The sequence below is a fragment of the Lissotriton vulgaris genome, chromosome 1_2, assembly GCF_964263255.1.
Source record: "Lissotriton vulgaris chromosome 1_2, aLisVul1.2, whole genome shotgun sequence".
NCBI classification, from domain to species: domain Eukaryota; kingdom Metazoa; phylum Chordata; class Amphibia; order Caudata; family Salamandridae; genus Lissotriton; species Lissotriton vulgaris.
The window spans coordinates 100916244-100937367 of NC_141686.1; the positions used below are offsets into that span (position 1 = coordinate 100916244).

The 21124-nt window shown below is 42.7% G+C and overlaps 11 non-coding genes across 11 annotated transcripts; all 11 read right to left on the minus strand.

Annotated features, from left to right (window-relative positions):
- Positions 1-1577: 1577 nt before the first annotated feature.
- Positions 1578-1877, minus strand: LOC147734336 (signal recognition particle RNA). The gene has a single exon (XR_015308173.1).
- Positions 1878-3474: 1597 nt separating this feature from the next.
- LOC147734337 (signal recognition particle RNA) lies at positions 3475-3774 on the minus strand. The gene has a single exon (XR_015308266.1).
- Positions 3775-5372: 1598 nt separating this feature from the next.
- Positions 5373-5672, minus strand: LOC147734338 (signal recognition particle RNA). The gene has a single exon (XR_015307978.1).
- Positions 5673-7270: 1598 nt separating this feature from the next.
- Positions 7271-7570, minus strand: LOC147734339 (signal recognition particle RNA). The gene has a single exon (XR_015307984.1).
- A 1598-nt stretch (positions 7571-9168) lies between these two features.
- Positions 9169-9468, minus strand: LOC147734340 (signal recognition particle RNA). Its single transcript, XR_015307836.1, has one exon.
- Positions 9469-11066: 1598 nt separating this feature from the next.
- LOC147734341 (signal recognition particle RNA) lies at positions 11067-11366 on the minus strand. Its single transcript, XR_015307694.1, has one exon.
- A 1597-nt stretch (positions 11367-12963) lies between these two features.
- On the minus strand, positions 12964-13263 carry LOC147734342 (signal recognition particle RNA). Its single transcript, XR_015307995.1, has one exon.
- Positions 13264-14861: 1598 nt separating this feature from the next.
- LOC147734343 (signal recognition particle RNA) lies at positions 14862-15161 on the minus strand. The gene has a single exon (XR_015307926.1).
- A 1598-nt stretch (positions 15162-16759) lies between these two features.
- LOC147734344 (signal recognition particle RNA) lies at positions 16760-17059 on the minus strand. The gene has a single exon (XR_015308174.1).
- Positions 17060-18656: 1597 nt separating this feature from the next.
- Positions 18657-18956, minus strand: LOC147734345 (signal recognition particle RNA). The gene has a single exon (XR_015308267.1).
- A 1598-nt stretch (positions 18957-20554) lies between these two features.
- On the minus strand, positions 20555-20854 carry LOC147734346 (signal recognition particle RNA). The gene has a single exon (XR_015307837.1).
- Between the last annotated feature and the right edge of the window lie 270 nt (positions 20855-21124).

Here is a 21124-nt window from a genome sequence, read left to right on the forward strand (position 1 = left end):
GATGAAATGCATTGCTTAAGAAAGGATAATGATAAAGTACGGTGTAATGAATTGATGGTATGCCAACCGTATTTCAAGAAAATCTATTTCACTATCCTTCAAAGAAAGGAAAATAATGTCTTATCAAGAAGCAGTGTGAATATGGGAAGGGCCTTTAAAAAAGATGTGGAGTTTCCTAAAGGAAAAGAAGAGGGTTGAACTGATTTAAGGGAGAGAGGAAATAGGGTCAGAAAGTTTGTGAAGGGGATGTGAATACAATATAGATACTAGTATTTAGAGAGTGAGAGATAGGTAGAGGGAGAGAGGAGAAAGAAAGTGAGAGAGAAGAGCCAACTTAGGGCTGAGTTTCTCATTATCTGCCAGTGACTCCCTGTAGAACCTTACAGGCACAATTCAGGCTCTCCTGTAGCCATCCATCCCTTCTTGTTATGCCGAGCCAGCCAATGTTGAGAAAAGTAGCAAGGGTCACAATGATGGAAGACATCTGCAACATTGGAAGTTATAAAGTGGTATGGAGTGGGAGGGCTAGAAGAGTTATTATAAAGAATGAATACGCGTCATTCTGTTCTCTAGCCTCAACAGCTTCAAGAGAGGAACTCTTGCTGGCCGAGAAGACCAATGTCAGTTCAGCTTGAGCAGGTGAAAGCTTGCCTGATTCTGCAAAAGGATGAGATTACGCTTTTGGGTTAGAAGTGGTTGCGGGCTACTGCATACTAAGAAACCATTTATTGAGGTCCGGTTGGATTACTCGATCTTCTCCCACCTCAAAATCAGCTGCTAATTCAGTGTTCTATACCAATGAGCTATTTTTGTCCTCCCTGCCCCTTCCAGCGAATGGGTCCCCCTGACTAACAAAAGTGATTCAAACAGATTTGTATACCTTTTCATAGGAGACTTCATGACGTATTTTATACTGTGCCAATGCAAGGTAGATTCAGTAATGATCTGGACAGCCCCATACTGGAGAACTGCAGCGCCTGTCAACCTGATCCCTTCTGCTGGTATTGTTAAACAACATCAAGATTTAAAAGTATTAAACCGCAAGAGTTGGCTGGAGTAAGGCCGAAGGCTCCAATGTTTGGGAGTTGCACAGTTCTCAGTCTTTTCATGTTTCTCTCAAAGAGCGAAGGGCCCTCTTATTTCTCCTTCTCATTCATATATGGAATTGAATGAGGGCTAATCAAAAAATGAATTAGAGCTGGACGTAGGAATGCAGCAGAAGACCCAGCAAATGCATTTCAAAGTTGCTCTTCTAAGGATACTTTTGTACTTGACAGGTCAATTTAATCCTACAGGTGCTCTAAAATGAAGAATGCATTTCAGTCATTCTTGCAGAAAATCACACAGCCATCTATTCTAGGCTGCACAGAGTTTTCCGTCCTCTCCACCTGCTAGCTTGTTGTTGCAATATGTGTCAATTCTGGAGAATTGTCTGCTATGCTAGAATGCCCGGCCCTATTTAAATGTTCATTGTACTTCCTGCAAAAATATCAAAAGAAAAACAAAGATTTGGTTTTGGAAAAATAATTCATTACCATCTTGTAAAAATCAAAACGTTCACATTTGATTCAAAAAAAGAGAGGCTAGGTCTCACTATTTTGCTCAAGCTGTGTTACACCTACTGCTCTCAGGTGCTGTCCTGCTACCGATGGGCATGGAAGCTTTGGCCTGCTCTGTTTCCAGCCTGGGTTGGTGCACCTCTCAATACACAACCTGAAATTCTAGAGCTCCCTCTAGAACACCATATTGATACCCAACGTAGCATGGACACCTGATCAACACAGCTGAGTGCAGCCCAGAACCCCTGAGCTCAAGCAATCCACAAGCCTCAGCCTCCCAAGTAGCTAGGACAACAGGCACACGCCACCATGCCCGGCAAACACAGCACATGTCCTAATGATGAAATGCATTGCTTAAGTAAGGATAATGATAAAGTACGGTGTAATGAATTGATGGTATGCCAACCGTATTTCAAGAAAATCTATTTCACTATCCTGCAAAGAAAGGAAAATAATGTCTTATCAAGAAGCAGTGTGAATATGGGAAGGGCCTTTAAAAAGATGTGGAGTTTCCTAAAGGAAAAGTAGAGGGTTGAACTGATTTAAGGGAGAGAGGAAGTAGGGTCAGAAAGTTTGTGAAGGGGATGTGAATACAATATAGATACTAGTATTTAGTGAGTGAGAGATAGGTAGAGGGAGAGAGGAGAAAGAAAGTGAGGGAGAAGAGCCAACTTAGGGCTGAGTTTCTCATTATCTGCCAGTGACTCCCTGTAGAACCTTACAGGCACAATTCAGGCTCTTCTGTAGCCATCCATCCCTTCTTGTTATGCCGAGCCAGCCAATGTTGAGAAAAGCAGCAAGGGTCACAATGATGGAAGACATCTGCCACATTGGAAGTTATAAAGTGGTATGCAGTGGGAGGGCTAGAAGAGTTATTATAAAGAATGAATATGCGTCATTCTGTTCTCTAGCCTCAACAGCTTCAAGAGAGTAACTCTTGCTGGCCAAGAAGACCAATGTCAGTTCAGCTTGAGCAGGTGAAAGCTTGCCTGATTCTGCAAAAGGATGAGATTACGCTTTTGGGTTAGAAGTGGTTGCGGGCTACTGCATACTAAGAAACCGTTTATTGAGGTCCGGTTGGATTACTCGATCTTCTCCCACCTCAAAATCAGCTGCTAATTCAGTGTTCTATACCAATGAGCTATTTTTGTCCTCCCTGCCCCTTCCAGCGAATGGGTCCCCCTGACTAACAAAAGTGATTCAAACAGATTTGTATACCTTTTCATAGGAGACTTCATGACGTATTTTATACTGTGCCAATGCAAGGTAGATTGAGTAATGATCTGGACAGCCCCATACTGGAGAACTGCAGCGCCTGTCAACCTGATCCCTTCTGCTGGTATTGTTAAACAACATCAAGATTTAAAAGTATTAAACCGCAAGAGTTGGCTGGAGTAAGGCCGAAGGCTCCAATGTTTGGGAGTTGCACAGTTCTCAGTCTTTTCATGTTTCTCTCAAAGAGCGAAGGGCCCTCTTATTTCTCCTTCTCATTCATATATGGAATTGAATGAGGGCTAATCAAAAAATGAATTAGAGCTGGACGTAGGAATGCAGCAGAAGACCCAGCAAACGTATTTCAAAGTTGCTCTTCTAAGGATACCTTTGTACTTGACAGATCAATTTAATCCTACAGGTGCTCTAAAATGAAGAATGCATTTCAGTCATCCTTGCAGAAAATCACACAGCCATCTATTCTAGGCTGCACAGAGTTTTCCGTCCTCTCCACCTGCTAGCTTGTTGTTGCAATATGTCGCAATTCTGGAGAATTGTCTGCTATGCTAGAATGCCCGGCCCAGTTCAAATGTTCATTTTACTTCCTGCAAAAATATCAAAAGAAAAACAAAGATTTGGTTTTGGAAAAATAATTCATTACCATCTTGTAAAAATCAAAACGTTCACATTTGAGTCAAAAAAAGAGAGGCTAGGTCTCACTATTTTGCTCAAGCTGTGTTACACCTACTGCTCTCAGGTGCTGTCCTGCTACCGATGGGCATGTAAGCTTTGGCCTGCTGTGTTTCCAGCCTGGGTCGGTGCACCTCTCATTACACAACCTGAAATTCTAGAGCTCCCTCTAGAACACCATATTGATACCCAACGTAGCATGGACACCTGATCAACACAGCTGAGTGCAGCCCAGAACCCCTGAGCTCAAGCAATCCACAAGCCTCAGCCTCCCAAGTAGCTAGGACAACAGGCACACGCCACCATGCCCGGCAAACACAGCACATGTCCTAATGATGAAATGCATTGCTTAAGTAAGGATAATGATAAAGTACGGTGTAATGAATTGATGGTATGCCAACCTTATTTAAAGAAAATCTATTTCACTATCCTGCAAAGAAAGAAAAATAATGTCTTATCAAGAAGCAGTGTGAATATGGGAAGGGCCTTTAAAAAAGATGTGGAGTTTCCTAAAGGAAAAGAAGAGGGTTGAACTGATTTAAGGGAGAGAGGAAGTAGGGTCAGAAAGTTTGTGAAGGGGATGTGAATACAATATAGATACTAGTATTTAGAGAGTGAGAGATAGGTAGAGGGAGAGAGGAGAAAGAAAGTGAGGGAGAAGAGCCAACTTAGGGCTGAGTTTCTCATTATCTGTCAGTGACTCCCTGTAGAACCTTACAGGCACAATTCAGGCTCTCCTGTAGCCATTCATCCCTTCTTGTTATGCCAAGCCAGCCAATGTTGAGAAAAGCAGCAAGGGTCACAATGATGGAAGACATCTGCCACATTGGAAGTAATAAAGTGGTATGGAGTGGGAGGGCTAGAAGAGTTATTATAAAGAATGAATATGCGTCATTCTGTTCTCTAGCCTCAACAGCTTCAAGAGAGTAACTCTTGCTGGCCAAGAAGACCAATGTCAGTTCAGCTTGAGCAGGTGAAAGCTTGCCTGATTCTGCAAAAGGATGAGATTACGCTTTTGGGTTAGAAGTGGTTGCGGGCTACTGCATACTAAGAAACCGTTTATTGAGGTCCGGTTGGTTTATTCGATCTTCTCCCACCTCAAAATCAGCTGCTAATTCAGTGTTCTATACCAATGAGCTATTTTTGTCCTCCCTGCCCCTTCCAGCGAATGGGTCCCCCTGACTAACAAAAGTGATTCAAACAGATTTGTATACCTTTTCATAGGAGACTTCATGACGTATTTTATACTGTGCCAATGCAAGGTAGATTGAGTAATGATCTGGACAGCCCCATACTGGAGAACTGCAGCGCCTGTCAACCTGATCCCTTCTGCTGGTATTGTTAAACAACATCAAGATTTAAAAGTATTAAATCGCAAGAGTTGGCTGGAGTATGGCCGAAGGCTCCAATGTTTGGGAGTTGCACAGTTCTCAGTCTTTTCATGTTTCTCTCAAAGAGCGAAGGGCCCTCTAATTTCTCCTTCTCATTCATATATGGAATTGAATGAGGGCTAATCAAAAAATGAATTAGAGCTGGACGTAGGAATGCAGCAGAAGACCCAGCAAACGCATTTCAAAGTTACTCTTCTAAGGATACCTTTGTACTTGACAGATCAATTTAATCCTACAGGTGCTCTAAAATGAAGAATGCATTTCAGTCATCCTTGCAGAAAATCACACAGCCATCTATTCTAGGCTGCACAGAGTTTTCCGTCCTCTCCACCTGCTAGCTTGTTGTTGCAATATGTCGCAATTCTGGAGAATTGTCTGCTATGCTAGAATGCCCGGCCCAGTTCAAATGTTCATTGTACTTCCTGCAAAAATATCAAAAGAAAAACAAAGATTTGGTTTTGGAAAAATAATTCATTACCATCTTGTAAAAATCAAAACGTTCACATTTGAGTCAAAAAAAGAGAGGCTAGGTCTCACTATTTTGCTCAAGCTGTGTTACACCTACTGCTCTCAGGTGCTGTCCTGCTACCGATGGGCATGGAAGCTTTGGCCTGCTCTGTTTCCAGCCTGGGTCGGTGCACCTCTCATTACACAACCTGAAATTCTAGAGCTCCCTCTAGAACACCATATTGATACCCAACGTAGCATGGACACCTGATCAACACAGCTGAGTGCAGCCCAGAACCCCTGAGCTCAAGCAATCCACAAGCCTCAGCTTCCCAAGTAGCTAGGACAACAGGCACACGCCACCATGCCCGGCAAACACAGCACATGTCCTAATGATGAAATGCATTGCTTAAGTAAGGATAATGATAAAGTACGGTGTAATGAATTGATGGTATGCCAACCGTATTTAAAGAAAATCTATTTCACTATCCTGCAAAGAAAGAAAAATAATGTCTTATCAAGAAGCAGTGTGAATATGGGAAGGGCCTTTAAAAAAGATGTGGAGTTTCCTAAAGGAAAAGAAGAGGGTTGAACTGATTTAAGGGAGAGAGGAAGTAGGGTCAGAAAGTTTGTGAAGGGGATGTGAATACAATATAGATACTAGTATTTAGTGAGTGAGAGATAGGTAGAGGGAGAGAGGAGAAAGAAAGTGAGGGAGAAGAGCCAACTTAGGGCTGAGTTTCTCATTATCTGCCAGTGACTCCCTGTAGAACCTTACAGGCACAATTCAGGCTCTCCTGTAGCCATCCATCCCTTCTTGTTATGCCGAGCCAGCCAATGTCGAGAAAAGCAGCAAGGGTCACAATGATGGAAGACATCTGCCACATTGGAAGTTATAAAGTGGTATGGAGTGGGAGGGCTAGAAGAGTTATTATAAAGAACGAATATGCGTCATTCTGTTCTCTAGCCTCAACAGCTTCAAGAGAGTAACTCTTGCTGGCCAAGAAGACCAATGCCAGTTCAGCTTGAGCAGGTAAAAGCTTGCCTGATTCTGCAAAAGGATGAGATTACGCTTTTGGGTTAGAAGTGGTTGCGGGCTACTGCATACTAAGAAACCGTTTATTGAGGTCCGGTTGGATTACTCGATCTTCTCCCACCTCAAAATCAGCTGTTAATTCAGTGTTCTATACCAATGAGCTATTTTTGTCCTCCCTGCCCCTTCCAGCGAATGGGTCCCCCTGACTAACAAAAGTGATTCAAACAGATTTGTATACCTTTTCATAGGAGACTTCATGACGTATTTTATACTGTGCCAATGCAAGGTAGATTGAGTAATGATCTGGACAGCCCCATACTGGAGAACTGCAGCGCCTGTCAACCTGATCCCTTCTGCTGGTATTGTTAAACAACATCAAGATTTGAAAGTATTAAACCGCAAGAGTTGGCTGGAGTAAGGCCGAAGGCTCCAATGTTTGGGAGTTGCACAGTTCTCAGTCTTTTCATGTTTCTCTCAAAGAGCGAAGGGCCCTCTTATTTCTCCTTCTCATTCATATATGGAATTGAATGAGGGCTAATCAAAAAATGAATTAGAGCTGGACGTAGGAATGCAGCAGAAGACCCAGCAAACACATTTCAAAGTTGCTCTTCTAAAGATACCTTTGTACTTGACAGATCAATTTAATCCTACAGGTGCTCTAAAATGAAGAATGCATTTCAGTCATCCTTGCAAAAAATCACACAGCCATCTATTCTAGGCTGCACAGAGTTTTCAGTTCACTCCACCTGCTAGCTTGTTGTTGCAATATGTCGCAATTCTGGAGAATTGTCTGCTATGCTAGAATGCCCGGCCCAGTTCAAATGTTCATTATACTTCCTGCAAAAATATCAAAAGAAAAACAAAGATTTGGTTTTGGAAAAATAATTCATTACCATCTTGTAAAAATCAAAACGTTCACATTTGAGTCAAAAAAAGAGAGGCTAGGTCTCACTATTTTGCTCAAGCTGTGTTACACCTACTGCTCTCAGGTGCTGTCCTGCTACCGATGGGCATGGACATTTCGGCCTGCTCTGTTTCCAGCCTGGGTCGGTGCACCTCTCATTACACAACCTGAAATTCTAGAGCTCCCTCTAGAACACCATATTGATACCCAACGTAGCATGGACACCTGATCAACACAGCAGAGTGCAGCCCAGAACCCCTGAGCTCAAGCAATCCACAAGCCTCAGCCTCCCAAGTAGCTAGGACAACAGGCACACGCCACCATGCCCGGCAAACACAGCACATGTCCTAATGATGAAATGCATTGCTTAAGTAAGGATAATGATAAAGTACGGTGTAATGAATTGATGGTATGCCAACCGTATTTCAAGAAAATCTATTTCACTATCCTTCAAAGAAAGGAAAATAATGTCTTATCAAGAAGCAGTGTGAATATGGGAAGGGCCTTTAAAAAAGATGTGGAGTTTCCTAAAGGAAAAGAAGAGGGTTGAACTGATTTAAGGGAGAGAGGAAGTAGGGTCAGAAAGTTTGTGAAGGGGTTGTGAATGCAATATAGATACTAGTATTTAGAGAGTGAGAGATAGGTAGAGGGAGAGAGGAGAAAGAAAGTGAGAGAGAAGAGCCAACTTAGGGCTGAGTTTCTCATTATCTGCCAGTGACTCCCTGTAGAACCTTACAGGCACAATTCAGGCTCTCCTGTAGCCATCCATCCCTTCTTGTTATGCCGAGCCAGCCAATGTTGAGAAAAGTAGCAAGGGTCACAATGATGGAAGACATCTGCCACATTGGAAGTTATAAAGTGGTATGCAGTGGGAGGGCTAGAAGAGTTATTATAAAGAATGAATATGCGTCATTCTGTTCTCTAGCCTCAACAGCTTCAAGAGAGTAACTCTTGCTGGCCAAGAAGACCAATGTCAGTTCAGCTTGAGCAGGTGAAAGCTTGCCTGATTCTGCAAAAGGATGAGATTACGCTTTTGGGTTAGAAGTGGTTGCGGGCTACTGCATACTAAGAAACCGTTTATTGAGGTCCGGTTGGATTACTCTATCTTCTCCCACCTCAAAATCAGCTGCTAATTCAGTGTTCTATACCAATGAGCTATTTTTGTCCTCCCTGCCCCTTCCAGCGAATGGGTCCCCCTGACTAACAAAAGTGATTCAAACAGATTTGTATACCTTTTCATAGGAGACTTCATGACGTATTTTATACTGTGCCAATGCAAGGTAGATTGAGTAATGATCTGGACAGCCCCATACTGGAGAACTGCAGCGCCTGTCAACCTGATCCCTTCTGCTGGTATTGTTAAACAACATCAAGATTTAAAAGTATTAAACCGCAAGAGTTGGCTGGAGTAAGGCCGAAGGCTCCAATGTTTGGGAGTTGCACAGTTCTCAGTCTTTTCATGTTCCTCTCAAAGAGCGAAGGGCCCTCTTATTTCTCCTTCTCATTCATATATGGAATTGAATGAGGGCTAATCAACAAATGAATTAGAGCTGGACGTAGGAATGCAGCAGAAGACCCAGCAAATGCATTTCAAAGTTGCTCTTCTAAGGATACTTTTGTACTTGACAGATCAATTTAATCCTACAGGTGCTCTAAAATGAAAAATGCATTTCAGTCATTCTTGCAGAAAATCACACAGCCATCTATTCTAGGCTGCACAGAGTTTTCCGTCCTCTCCACCTGCTAGCTTGTTGTTGCAATATGTTGCAATTCTGGAGAATTGTCTGCTATGCTAGAATGCCCAGCCCTATTCAAATGTTCATTGTACTTCCTGCAAAAATATCAAAAGAAAAACAAAGATTTGGTTTTGGAAAAATAATTCATTACCATCTTGTAAAAATCAAAACGTTCACATTTGAGTCAAAAAAAGAGAGGCTAGGTCTCACTATTTTGCTCAAGCTGTGTTACACCTACTGCTCTCAGGTGCTGTCCTGCTACCGATGGGCATGGAAGCTTTGGCCTGCTCTGTTTCCAGCCTGGGTCGGTGCACCTCTCATTACACAACCTGAAATTCTAGAGCTCCCTCTAGAACACCATATTGATACCCAACGTAGCATGGACACCTGATCAACACAGCTGAGTGCAGCCCAGAACCCCTGAGCTCAAGCAATCCACAAGCCTCAGCCTCCCAAGTAGCTAGGACAACAGGCACACGCCACCATGCCCGGCAAACACAGCACATGTCCTAATGATGAAATGCATTGCTTAAGAAAGGATAATGATAAAGTACGGTGTAATGAATTGATGGTATGCCAACCGTATTTCAAGAAAATCTATTTCACTATCCTTCAAAGAAAGGAAAATAATGTCTTATCAAGAAGCAGTGTGAATATGGGAAGGGCCTTTAAAAAAGATGTGGAGTTTCCTAAAGGAAAAGAAGAGGGTTGAACTGATTTAAGGGAGAGAGGAAATAGGGTCAGAAAGTTTGTGAAGGGGATGTGAATACAATATAGATACTAGTATTTAGAGAGTGAGAGATAGGTAGAGGGAGAGAGGAGAAAGAAAGTGAGAGAGAAGAGCCAACTTAGGGCTGAGTTTCTCATTATCTGCCAGTGACTCCCTGTAGAACCTTACAGGCACAATTCAGGCTCTCCTGTAGCCATCCATCCCTTCTTGTTATGCCGAGCCAGCCAATGTTGAGAAAAGTAGCAAGGGTCACAATGATGGAAGACATCTGCAACATTGGAAGTTATAAAGTGGTATGGAGTGGGAGGGCTAGAAGAGTTATTATAAAGAATGAATACGCGTCATTCTGTTCTCTAGCCTCAACAGCTTCAAGAGAGGAACTCTTGCTGGCCGAGAAGACCAATGTCAGTTCAGCTTGAGCAGGTGAAAGCTTGCCTGATTCTGCAAAAGGATGAGATTACGCTTTTGGGTTAGAAGTGGTTGCGGGCTACTGCATACTAAGAAACCATTTATTGAGGTCCGGTTGGATTACTCGATCTTCTCCCACCTCAAAATCAGCTGCTAATTCAGTGTTCTATACCAATGAGCTATTTTTGTCCTCCCTGCCCCTTCCAGCGAATAGGTCCCCCTGACTAACAAAAGTGATTCAAACAGATTTGTATACCTTTTCATAGGAGACTTCATGACGTATTTTATACTGTGCCAATGCAAGGTAGATTCAGTAATGATCTGGACAGCCCCATACTGGAGAACTGCAGCGCCTGTCAACCTGATCCCTTCTGCTGGTATTGTTAAACAACATCAAGATTTAAAAGTATTAAACCGCAAGAGTTGGCTGGAGTATGGCCGAAGGCTCCAATGTTTGGGAGTTGCACAGTTCTCAGTCTTTTCATGTTTCTCTCAAAGAGCGAAGGGCCCTCTTATTTCTCCTTCTCATTCATATATGGAATTGAATGAGGGCTAATCAAAAAATGAATTAGAGCTGGACGTAGGAATGCAGCAGAAGACCCAGCAAATGCATTTCAAAGTTGCTCTTCTAAGGATACTTTTGTACTTGACAGATCAATTTAATCCTACAGGTGCTCTAAAATGAAGAATGCATTTCAGTCATTCTTGCAGAAAATCACACAGCCATCTATTCTAGGCTGCACAGAGTTTTCCGTCCTCTCCACCTGCTAGCTTGTTGTTGCAATATGTGTCAATTCTGGAGAATTGTCTGCTATGCTAGAATGCCCGGCCCTATTCAAATGTTCATTGTACTTCCTGTAAAAATATCAAAAGAAAAACAAAGATTTGGTTTTGGAAAAATAATTCATTACCATCTTGTAAAAATCAAAACGTTCACATTTGATTCAAAAAAAGAGAGGCTAGGTCTCACTATTTTGCTCAAGCTGTGTTACACCTACTGCTCTCAGGTGCTGTCCTGCTACCGATGGGCATGGAAGCTTTGGCCTGCTCTGTTTCCAGCCTGGGTTGGTGCACCTCTCAATACACAACCTGAAATTCTAGAGCTCCCTCTAGAACACCATATTGATACCCAACGTAGCATGGACACCTGATCAACACAGCTGAGTGCAGCCCAGAACCACTGAGCTCAAGCAATCCACAAGCCTCAGCCTCCCAAGTAGCTAGGACAACAGGCACACGCCACCATGCCCGGCAAACACAGCACATGTCCTAATGATGAAATGCATTGCTTAAGTAAGGATAATGATAAAGTACGGTGTAATGAATTGATGGTATGCCAACCGTATTTCAAGAAAATCTATTTCACTATCCTGCAAAGAAAGGAAAATAATGTCTTATCAAGAAGCAGTGTGAATATGGGAAGGGCCTTTAAAAAGATGTGGAGTTTCCTAAAGGAAAAGAAGAGGGTTGAACTGATTTAAGGGAGAGAGGAAGTAGGGTCAGAAAGTTTGTGAAGGGGATGTGAATACAATATAGATACTAGTATTTAGTGAGTGAGAGATAGGTAGAGGGAGAGAGGAGAAAGAAAGTGAGGGAGAAGAGCCAACTTAGGGCTGAGTTTCTCATTATCTGCCAGTGACTCCCTGTAGAACCTTACAGGCACAATTCAGGCTCTTCTGTAGCCATCCATCCCTTCTTGTTATGCCGAGCCAGCCAATGTTGAGAAAAGCAGCAAGGGTCACAATGATGGAAGACATCTGCCACATTGGAAGTTATAAAGTGGTATGCAGTGGGAGGGCTAGAAGAGTTATTATAAAGAATGAATATGCGTCATTCTGTTCTCTAGCCTCAACAGCTTCAAGAGAGTAACTCTTGCTGGCCAAGAAGACCAATGTCAGTTCAGCTTGAGCAGGTGAAAGCTTGCCTGATTCTGCAAAAGGATGAGATTACGCTTTTGGGTTAGAAGTGGTTGCGGGCTACTGCATACTAAGAAACCGTTTATTGAGGTCCGGTTGGATTACTCGATCTTCTCCCACCTCAAAATCAGCTGCTAATTCAGTGTTCTATACCAATGAGCTATTTTTGTCCTCCCTGCCCCTTCCAGCGAATGGGTCCCCCTGACTAACAAAAGTGATTCAAACAGATTTGTATACCTTTTCATAGGAGACTTCATGACGTATTTTATACTGTGCCAATGCAAGGTAGATTGAGTAATGATCTGGACAGCCCCATACTGGAGAACTGCAGCGCCTGTCAACCTGATCCCTTCTGCTGGTATTGTTAAACAACATCAAGATTTAAAAGTATTAAACCGCAAGAGTTGGCTGGAGTAAGGCCGAAGGCTCCAATGTTTGGGAGTTGCACAGTTCTCAGTCTTTTCATGTTTCTCTCAAAGAGCGAAGGGCCCTCTTATTTCTCCTTCTCATTCATATATGGAATTGAATGAGGGCTAATCAAAAAATGAATTAGAGCTGGACGTAGGAATGCAGCAGAAGACCCAGCAAACGCATTTCAAAGTTGCTCTTCTAAGGATACCTTTGTACTTGACAGATCAATTTAATCCTACAGGTGCTCTAAAATGAAGAATGCATTTCAGTCATCCTTGCAGAAAATCACACAGCCATCTATTCTAGGCTGCACAGAGTTTTCCGTCCTCTCCACCTGCTAGCTTGTTGTTGCAATATGTCGCAATTCTGGAGAATTGTCTGCTATGCTAGAATGCCCGGCCCAGTTCAAATGTTCATTGTACTTCCTGCAAAAATATCAAAAGAAAAACAAAGATTTGGTTTTGGAAAAATAATTCATTACCATCTTGTAAAAATCAAAACGTTCACATTTGAGTCAAAAAAAGAGAGGCTAGGTCTCACTATTTTGCTCAAGCTGTGTTACACCTACTGCTCTCAGGTGCTGTCCTGCTACCGATGGGCATGGAAGCTTTGGCCTGCTGTGTTTCCAGCCTGGGTCGGTGCACCTCTCATTACACAACCTGAAATTCTAGAGCTCCCTCTAGAACACCATATTGATACCCAACGTAGCATGGACACCTGATCAACACAGCTGAGTGCAGCCCAGAACCCCTGAGCTCAAGCAATCCACAAGCCTCAGCCTCCCAAGTAGCTAGGACAACAGGCACACGCCACCATGCCCGGCAAACAAAGCACATGTCCTAATGATGAAATGCATTGCTTAAGTAAGGATAATGATAAAGTACGGTGTAATGAATTGATGGTATGCCAACCGTATTTAAAGAAAATCTATTTCACTATCCTGCAAAGAAAGAAAAATAATGTCTTATCAAGAAGCAGTGTGAATATGGGAAGGGCCTTTAAAAAAGATGTGGAGTTTCCTAAAGGAAAAGAAGAGGGTTGAACTGATTTAAGGGAGAGAGGAAGTAGGGTCAGAAAGTTTGTGAAGGGGATGTGAATACAATATAGATACTAGTATTTAGAGAGTGAGAGATAGGTAGAGGGAGAGAGGAGAAAGAAAGTGAGGGAGAAGAGCCAACTTAGGGCTGAGTTTCTCATTATCTGCCTGTGACTCCCTGTAGAACCTTACAGGCACAATTCAGGCTCTCCTGTAGCCATTCATCCCTTCTTGTTATGCCAAGCCAGCCAATGTTGAGAAAAGCAGCAAGGGTCACAATGATGGAAGACATCTGCCACATTGGAAGTTATAAAGTGGTATGGAGTGGGAGGGCTAGAAGAGTTATTATAAAGAATGAATATGCGTCATTCTGTTCTCTAGCCTCAACAGCTTCAAGAGAGTAACTCTTGCTGGCCAAGAAGACCAATGTCAGTTCAGCTTGAGCAGGTGAAAGCTTGCCTGATTCTGCAAAAGGATGAGATTACGCTTTTGGGTTAGAAGTGGTTGCGGGCTACTGCATACTAAGAAACCGTTTATTGAGGTCCGGTTGGTTTATTCGATCTTCTCCCACCTCAAAATCAGCTGCTAATTCAGTGTTCTATACCAATGAGCTATTTTTGTCCTCCCTGCCCCTTCCAGCGAATGGGTCCCCCTGACTAACAAAAGTGATTCAAACAGATTTGTATACCTTTTCATAGGAGACTTCATGACGTATTTTATACTGTGCCAATGCAAGGTAGATTGAGTAATGATCTGGACAGCCCCATACTGGAGAACTGCAGCGCCTGTCAACCTGATCCCTTCTGCTGGTATTGTTAAACAACATCAAGATTTAAAAGTATTAAACCGCAAGAGTTGGCTGGAGTATGGCCGAAGGCTCCAATGTTTGGGAGTTGCACAGTTCTCAGTCTTTTCATGTTTCTCTCAAAGAGCGAAGGGCCCTCTTATTTCTCCTTCTCATTCATATATGGAATTGAATGAGGGCTAATCAAAAAATGAATTAGAGCTGGACGTAGGAATGCAGCAGAAGACCCAGCAAACGCATTTCAAAGTTACTCTTCTAAGGATACCTTTGTACTTGACAGATCAATTTAATCCTACAGGTGCTCTAAAATGAAGAATGCATTTCAGTCATCCTTGCAGAAAATCACACAGCCATCTATTCTAGGCTGCACAGAGTTTTCCGTCCTCTCCACCTGCTAGCTTGTTGTTGCAATATGTCACAATTCTGGAGAATTGTCTGCTATGCTAGAATGCCCGGCCCAGTTCAAATGTTCATTGTACTTCCTGCAAAAATATCAAAAGAAAAACAAAGATTTGGTTTTAGAAAAATAATTCATTACCATCTTGTAAAAATCAAAACGTTCACATTTGAGTCAAAAAAAGAGAGGCTAGGTCTCACTATTTTGCTCAAGCTGTGTTACACCTACTGCTCTCAGGTGCTGTCCTGCTACCGACAGGCATGGAAGCTTTGGCCTGCTCTGTTTCCAGCCTGGGTCGGTGCACCTCTCATTACACAACCTGAAATTCTAGAGCTCCCTCTAGAACACCATATTGATACCCAACGTAGCATGGACACCTGATCAACACAGCTGAGTGCAGCCCAGAACCCCTGAGCTCAAGCAATCCACAAGCCTCAGCCTCCCAAGTAGCTAGGACAACAGGCACACGCCACCATGCCCGGCAAACACAGCACATGTCCTAATGATGAAATGCATTGCTTAAGAAAGGATAATGATAAAGTACGGTGTAATGAATTGATGGTATGCCAACCGTATTTCAAGAAAATCTATTTCACTATCCTTCAAAGAAAGGAAAATAATGTCTTATCAAGAAGCAGTGTGAATATGGGAAGGGCCTTTAAAAAAGATGTGGAGTTTCCTAAAGGAAAAGAAGAGGGTTGAACTGATTTAAGGGAGAGAGGAAATAGGGTCAGAAAGTTTGTGAAGGGGATGTGAATACAATATAGATACTAGTATTTAGAGAGTGAGAGATAGGTAGAGGGAGAGAGGAGAAAGAAAGTGAGAGAGAAGAGCCAACTTAGGGCTGAGTTTCTCATTATCTGCCAGTGACTCCCTGTAGAACCTTACAGGCACAATTCAGGCTCTCCTGTAGCCATCCATCCCTTCTTGTTATGCCGAGCCAGCCAATGTTGAGAAAAGTAGCAAGGGTCACAATGATGGAAGACATCTGCAACATTGGAAGTTATAAAGTGGTATGGAGTGGGAGGGCTAGAAGAGTTATTATAAAGAATGAATACGCGTCATTCTGTTCTCTAGCCTCAACAGCTTCAAGAGAGGAACTCTTGCTGGCCGAGAAGACCAATGTCAGTTCAGCTTGAGCAGGTGAAAGCTTGCCTGATTCTGCAAAAGGATGAGATTACGCTTTTGGGTTAGAAGTGGTTGCGGGCTACTGCATACTAAGAAACCATTTATTGAGGTCCGGTTGGATTACTCGATCTTCTCCCACCTCAAAATCAGCTGCTAATTCAGTGTTCTATACCAATGAGCTATTTTTGTCCTCCCTGCCCCTTCCAGCGAATGGGTCCCCCTGACTAACAAAAGTGATTCAAACAGATTTGTATACCTTTTCATAGGAGACTTCATGACGTATTTTATACTGTGCCAATGCAAGGTAGATTCAGTAATGATCTGGACAGCCCCATACTGGAGAACTGCAGCGCCTGTCAACCTGATCCCTTCTGCTGGTATTGTTAAACAACATCAAGATTTAAAAGTATTAAACCGCAAGAGTTGGCTGGAGTAAGGCCGAAGGCTCCAATGTTTGGGAGTTGCACAGTTCTCAGTCTTTTCATGTTTCTCTCAAAGAGCGAAGGGCCCTCTTATTTCTCCTTCTCATTCATATATGGAATTGAATGAGGGCTAATCAAAAAATGAATTAGAGCTGGACGTAGGAATGCAGCAGAAGACCCAGCAAATGCATTTCAAAGTTGCTCTTCTAAGGATACTTTTGTACTTGACAGGTCAATTTAATCCTACAGGTGCTCTAAAATGAAGAATGCATTTCAGTCATTCTTGCAGAAAATCACACAGCCATCTATTCTAGGCTGCACAGAGTTTTCCGTCCTCTCCACCTGCTAGCTTGTTGTTGCAATATGTGTCAATTCTGGAGAATTGTCTGCTATGCTAGAATGCCCGGCCCTATTCAAATGTTCATTGTACTTCCTGCAAAAATATCAAAAGAAAAACAAAGATTTGGTTTTGGAAAAATAATTCATTACCATCTTGTAAAAATCAAAACGTTCACATTTGATTCAAAAAAAGAGAGGCTAGGTCTCACTATTTTGCTCAAGCTGTGTTACACCTACTGCTCTCAGGTGCTGTCCTGCTACCGATGGGCATGGAAGCTTTGGCCTGCTCTGTTTCCAGCCTGGGTTGGTGCACCTCTCAATACACAACCTGAAATTCTAGAGCTCCCTCTAGAACACCATATTGATACCCAACGTAGCATGGACACCTGATCAACACAGCTGAGTGCAGCCCAGAACCCCTGAGCTCAAGCAATCCACAAGCCTCAGCCTCCCAAGTAGCTAGGACAACAGGCACACGCCACCATGCCCGGCAAACACAGCACATGTCCTAATGATGAAATGCATTGCTTAAGTAAGGATAATGATAAAGTACGGTGTAATGAATTGATGGTATGCCAACCGTATTTCAAGAAAATCTATTTCACTATCCTGCAAAGAAAGGAAAATAATGTCTTATCAAGAAGCAGTGTGAATATGGGAAGGGCCTTTAAAAAGATGTGGAGTTTCCTAAAGGAAAAGTAGAGGGTTGAACTGATTTAAGGGAGAGAGGAAGTAGGGTCAGAAAGTTTGTGAAGGGGATGTGAATACAATATAGATACTAGTATTTAGTGAGTGAGAGATAGGTAGAGGGAGAGAGGAGAAAGAAAGTGAGGGAGAAGAGCCAACTTAGGGCTGAGTTTCTCATTATCTGCCAGTGACTCCCTGTAGAACCTTACAGGCACAATTCAGGCTCTTCTGTAGCCATCCATCCCTTCTTGTTATGCCGAGCCAGCCAATGTTGAGAAAAGCAGCAAGGGTCACAATGATGGAAGACATCTGCCACATTGGAAGTTATAAAGTGGTATGCAGTGGGAGGGCTAGAAGAGTTATTATAAAGAATGAATATGCGTCATTCTGTTCTCTAGCCTCAACAGCTTCAAGAGAGTAACTCTTGCTGGCCAAGAAGACCAATGTCAGTTCAGCTTGAGCAGGTGAAAGCTTGCCTGATTCTGCAAAAGGATGAGATTACGCTTTTGGGTTAGAAGTGGTTGCGGGCTACTGCATACTAAGAAACCGTTTATTGAGGTCCGGTTGGATTACTCGATCTTCTCCCACCTCAAAATCAGCTGCTAATTCAGTGTTCTATACCAATGAGCTATTTTTGTCCTCCCTGCCCCTTCCAGCGAATGGGTCCCCCTGACTAACAAAAGTGATTCAAACAGATTTGTATACCTTTTCATAGGAGACTTCATGACGTATTTTATACTGTGCCAATGCAAGGTAGATTGAGTAATGATCTGGACAGCCCCATACTGGAGAACTGCAGCGCCTGTCAACCTGATCCCTTCTGCTGGTATTGTTAAACAACATCAAGATTTAAAAGTATTAAACCGCAAGAGTTGGCTGGAGTAAGGCCGAAGGCTCCAATGTTTGGGAGTTGCACAGTTCTCAGTCTTTTCATGTTTCTCTCAAAGAGCGAAGGGCCCTCTTATTTCTCCTTCTCATTCATATATGGAATTGAATGAGGGCTAATCAAAAAATGAATTAGAGCTGGACGTAGGAATGCAGCAGAAGACCCAGCAAACGTATTTCAAAGTTGCTCTTCTAAGGATACCTTTGTACTTGACAGATCAATTTAATCCTACAGGTGCTCTAAAATGAAGAATGCATTTCAGTCATCCTTGCAGAAAATCACACAGCCATCTATTCTAGGCTGCACAGAGTTTTCCGTCCTCTCCACCTGCTAGCTTGTTGTTGCAATATGTCGCAATTCTGGAGAATTGTCTGCTATGCTAGAATGCCCGGCCCAGTTCAAATGTTCATTTTACTTCCTGCAAAAATATCAAAAGAAAAACAAAGATTTGGTTTTGGAAAAATAATTCATTACCATCTTGTAAAAATCAAAACGTTCACATTTGAGTCAAAAAAAGAGAGGCTAGGTCTCACTATTTTGCTCAAGCTGTGTTACACCTACTGCTCTCAGGTGCTGTCCTGCTACCGATGGGCATGTAAGCTTTGGCCTGCTGTGTTTCCAGCCTGGGTCGGTGCACCTCTCATTACACAACCTGAAATTCTAGAGCTCCCTCTAGAACACCATATTGATACCCAACGTAGCATGGACACCTGATCAACACAGCTGAGTGCAGCCCAGAACCCCTGAGCTCAAGCAATCCACAAGCCTCAGCCTCCCAAGTAGCTAGGACAACAGGCACACGCCACCATGCCCGGCAAACACAGCACATGTCCTAATGATGAAATGCATTGCTTAAGTAAGGATAATGATAAAGTACGGTGTAATGAATTGATGGTATGCCAACCTTATTTAAAGAAAATCTATTTCACTATCCTGCAAAGAAAGAAAAATAATGTCTTATCAAGAAGCAGTGTGAATATGGGAAGGGCCTTTAAAAAAGATGTGGAGTTTCCTAAAGGAAAAGAAGAGGGTTGAACTGATTTAAGGGAGAGAGGAAGTAGGGTCAGAAAGTTTGTGAAGGGGATGTGAATACAATATAGATACTAGTATTTAGAGAGTGAGAGATAGGTAGAGGGAGAGAGGAGAAAGAAAGTGAGGGAGAAGAGCCAACTTAGGGCTGAGTTTCTCATTATCTGTCAGTGACTCCCTGTAGAACCTTACAGGCACAATTCAGGCTCTCCTGTAGCCATTCATCCCTTCTTGTTATGCCAAGCCAGCCAATGTTGAGAAAAGCAGCAAGGGTCACAATGATGGAAGACATCTGCCACATTGGAAGTTATAAAGTGGTATGGAGTGGGAGGGCTAGAAGAGTTATTATAAAGAATGAATATGCGTCATTCTGTTCTCTAGCCTCAACAGCTTCAAGAGAGTAACTCTTGCTGGCCAAGAAGACCAATGTCAGTTCAGCTTGAGCAGGTGAAAGCTTGCCTGATTCTGCAAAAGGATGAGATTACGCTTTTGGGTTAGAAGTGGTTGCGGGCTACTGCATACTAAGAAACCGTTTATTGAGGTCCGGTTGGTTTATTCGATCTTCTCCCACCTCAAAATCAGCTGCTAATTCAGTGTTCTATACCAATGAGCTATTTTTGTCCTCCCTGCCCCTTCCAGCGAATGGGTCCCCCTGACTAACAAAAGTGATTCAAACAGATTTGTATACCTTTTCATAGGAGACTTCATGACGTATTTTATACTGTGCCAATGCAAGGTAGATTGAGTAATGATCTGGACAGCCCCATACTGGAGAACTGCAGCGCCTGTCAACCTGATCCCTTCTGCTGGTATTGTTAAACAACATCAAGATTTAAAAGTATTAAATCGCAAGAGTTGGCTGGAGTATGGCCGAAGGCTCCAATGTTTGGGAGTTGCACAGTTCTCAGTCTTTTCATGTTTCTCTCAAAGAGCGAAGGGCCCTCTTATTTCTCCTTCTCATTCATATATGGAATTGAATGAGGGCTAATCAAAAAATGAATTAGAGCTGGACGTAGGAATGCAGCAGAAGACCCAGCAAACGCATTTCAAAGTTACTCTTCTAAGGATACCTTTGTACTTGACAGATCAATTTAATCCTACAGGTGCTCTAAAATGAAGAATGCATTTCAGTCATCCTTGCAGAAAATCACACAGCCATCTATTCTAGGCTGCACAGAGTTTTCCGTCCTCTCCACCTGCTAGCTTGTTGTTGCAATATGTCGCAATTCTGGAGAATTGTCTGCTAGGCTAGAATGCCCGGCCCAGTTCAAATGTTCATTGTACTTCCTGCAAAAATATCAAAAGAAAAACAAAGATTTGGTTTTGGAAAAATAATTCATTACCATCTTGTAAAAATCAAAACGTTCACATTTGAGTCAAAAAAAGAGAGGCTAGGTCTCACTATTTTGCTCAAGCTGTGTTACACCTACTGCTCTCAGGTGCTGTCCTGCTACCGATGGGCATGGAAGCTTTGGCCTGCTCTGTTTCCAGCCTGGGTCGGTGCACCTCTCATTACACAACCTGAAATTCTAGAGCTCCCTCTAGAACACCATATTGATACCCAACGTAGCATGGACACCTGATCAACACAGCTGAGTGCAGCCCAGAACCCCTGAGCTCAAGCAATCCACAAGCCTCAGCCTCCCAAGTAGCTAGGACAACAGGCACACGCCACCATGCCCGGCAAACACAGCACATGTCCTAATGATGAAATGCATTGCTTAAGTAAGGATAATGATAAAGTACGGTGTAATGAATTGATGGTATGCCAACCGTATTTAAAGAAAATCTATTTCACTATCCTGCAAAGAAAGAAAAATAATGTCTTATCAAGAAGCAGTGTGAATATGGGAAGGGCCTTTAAAAAAGATGTGGAGTTTCCTAAAGGAAAAGAAGAGGGTTGAACTGATTTAAGGGAGAGAGGAAGTAGGGTCAGAAAGTTTGTGAAGGGGATG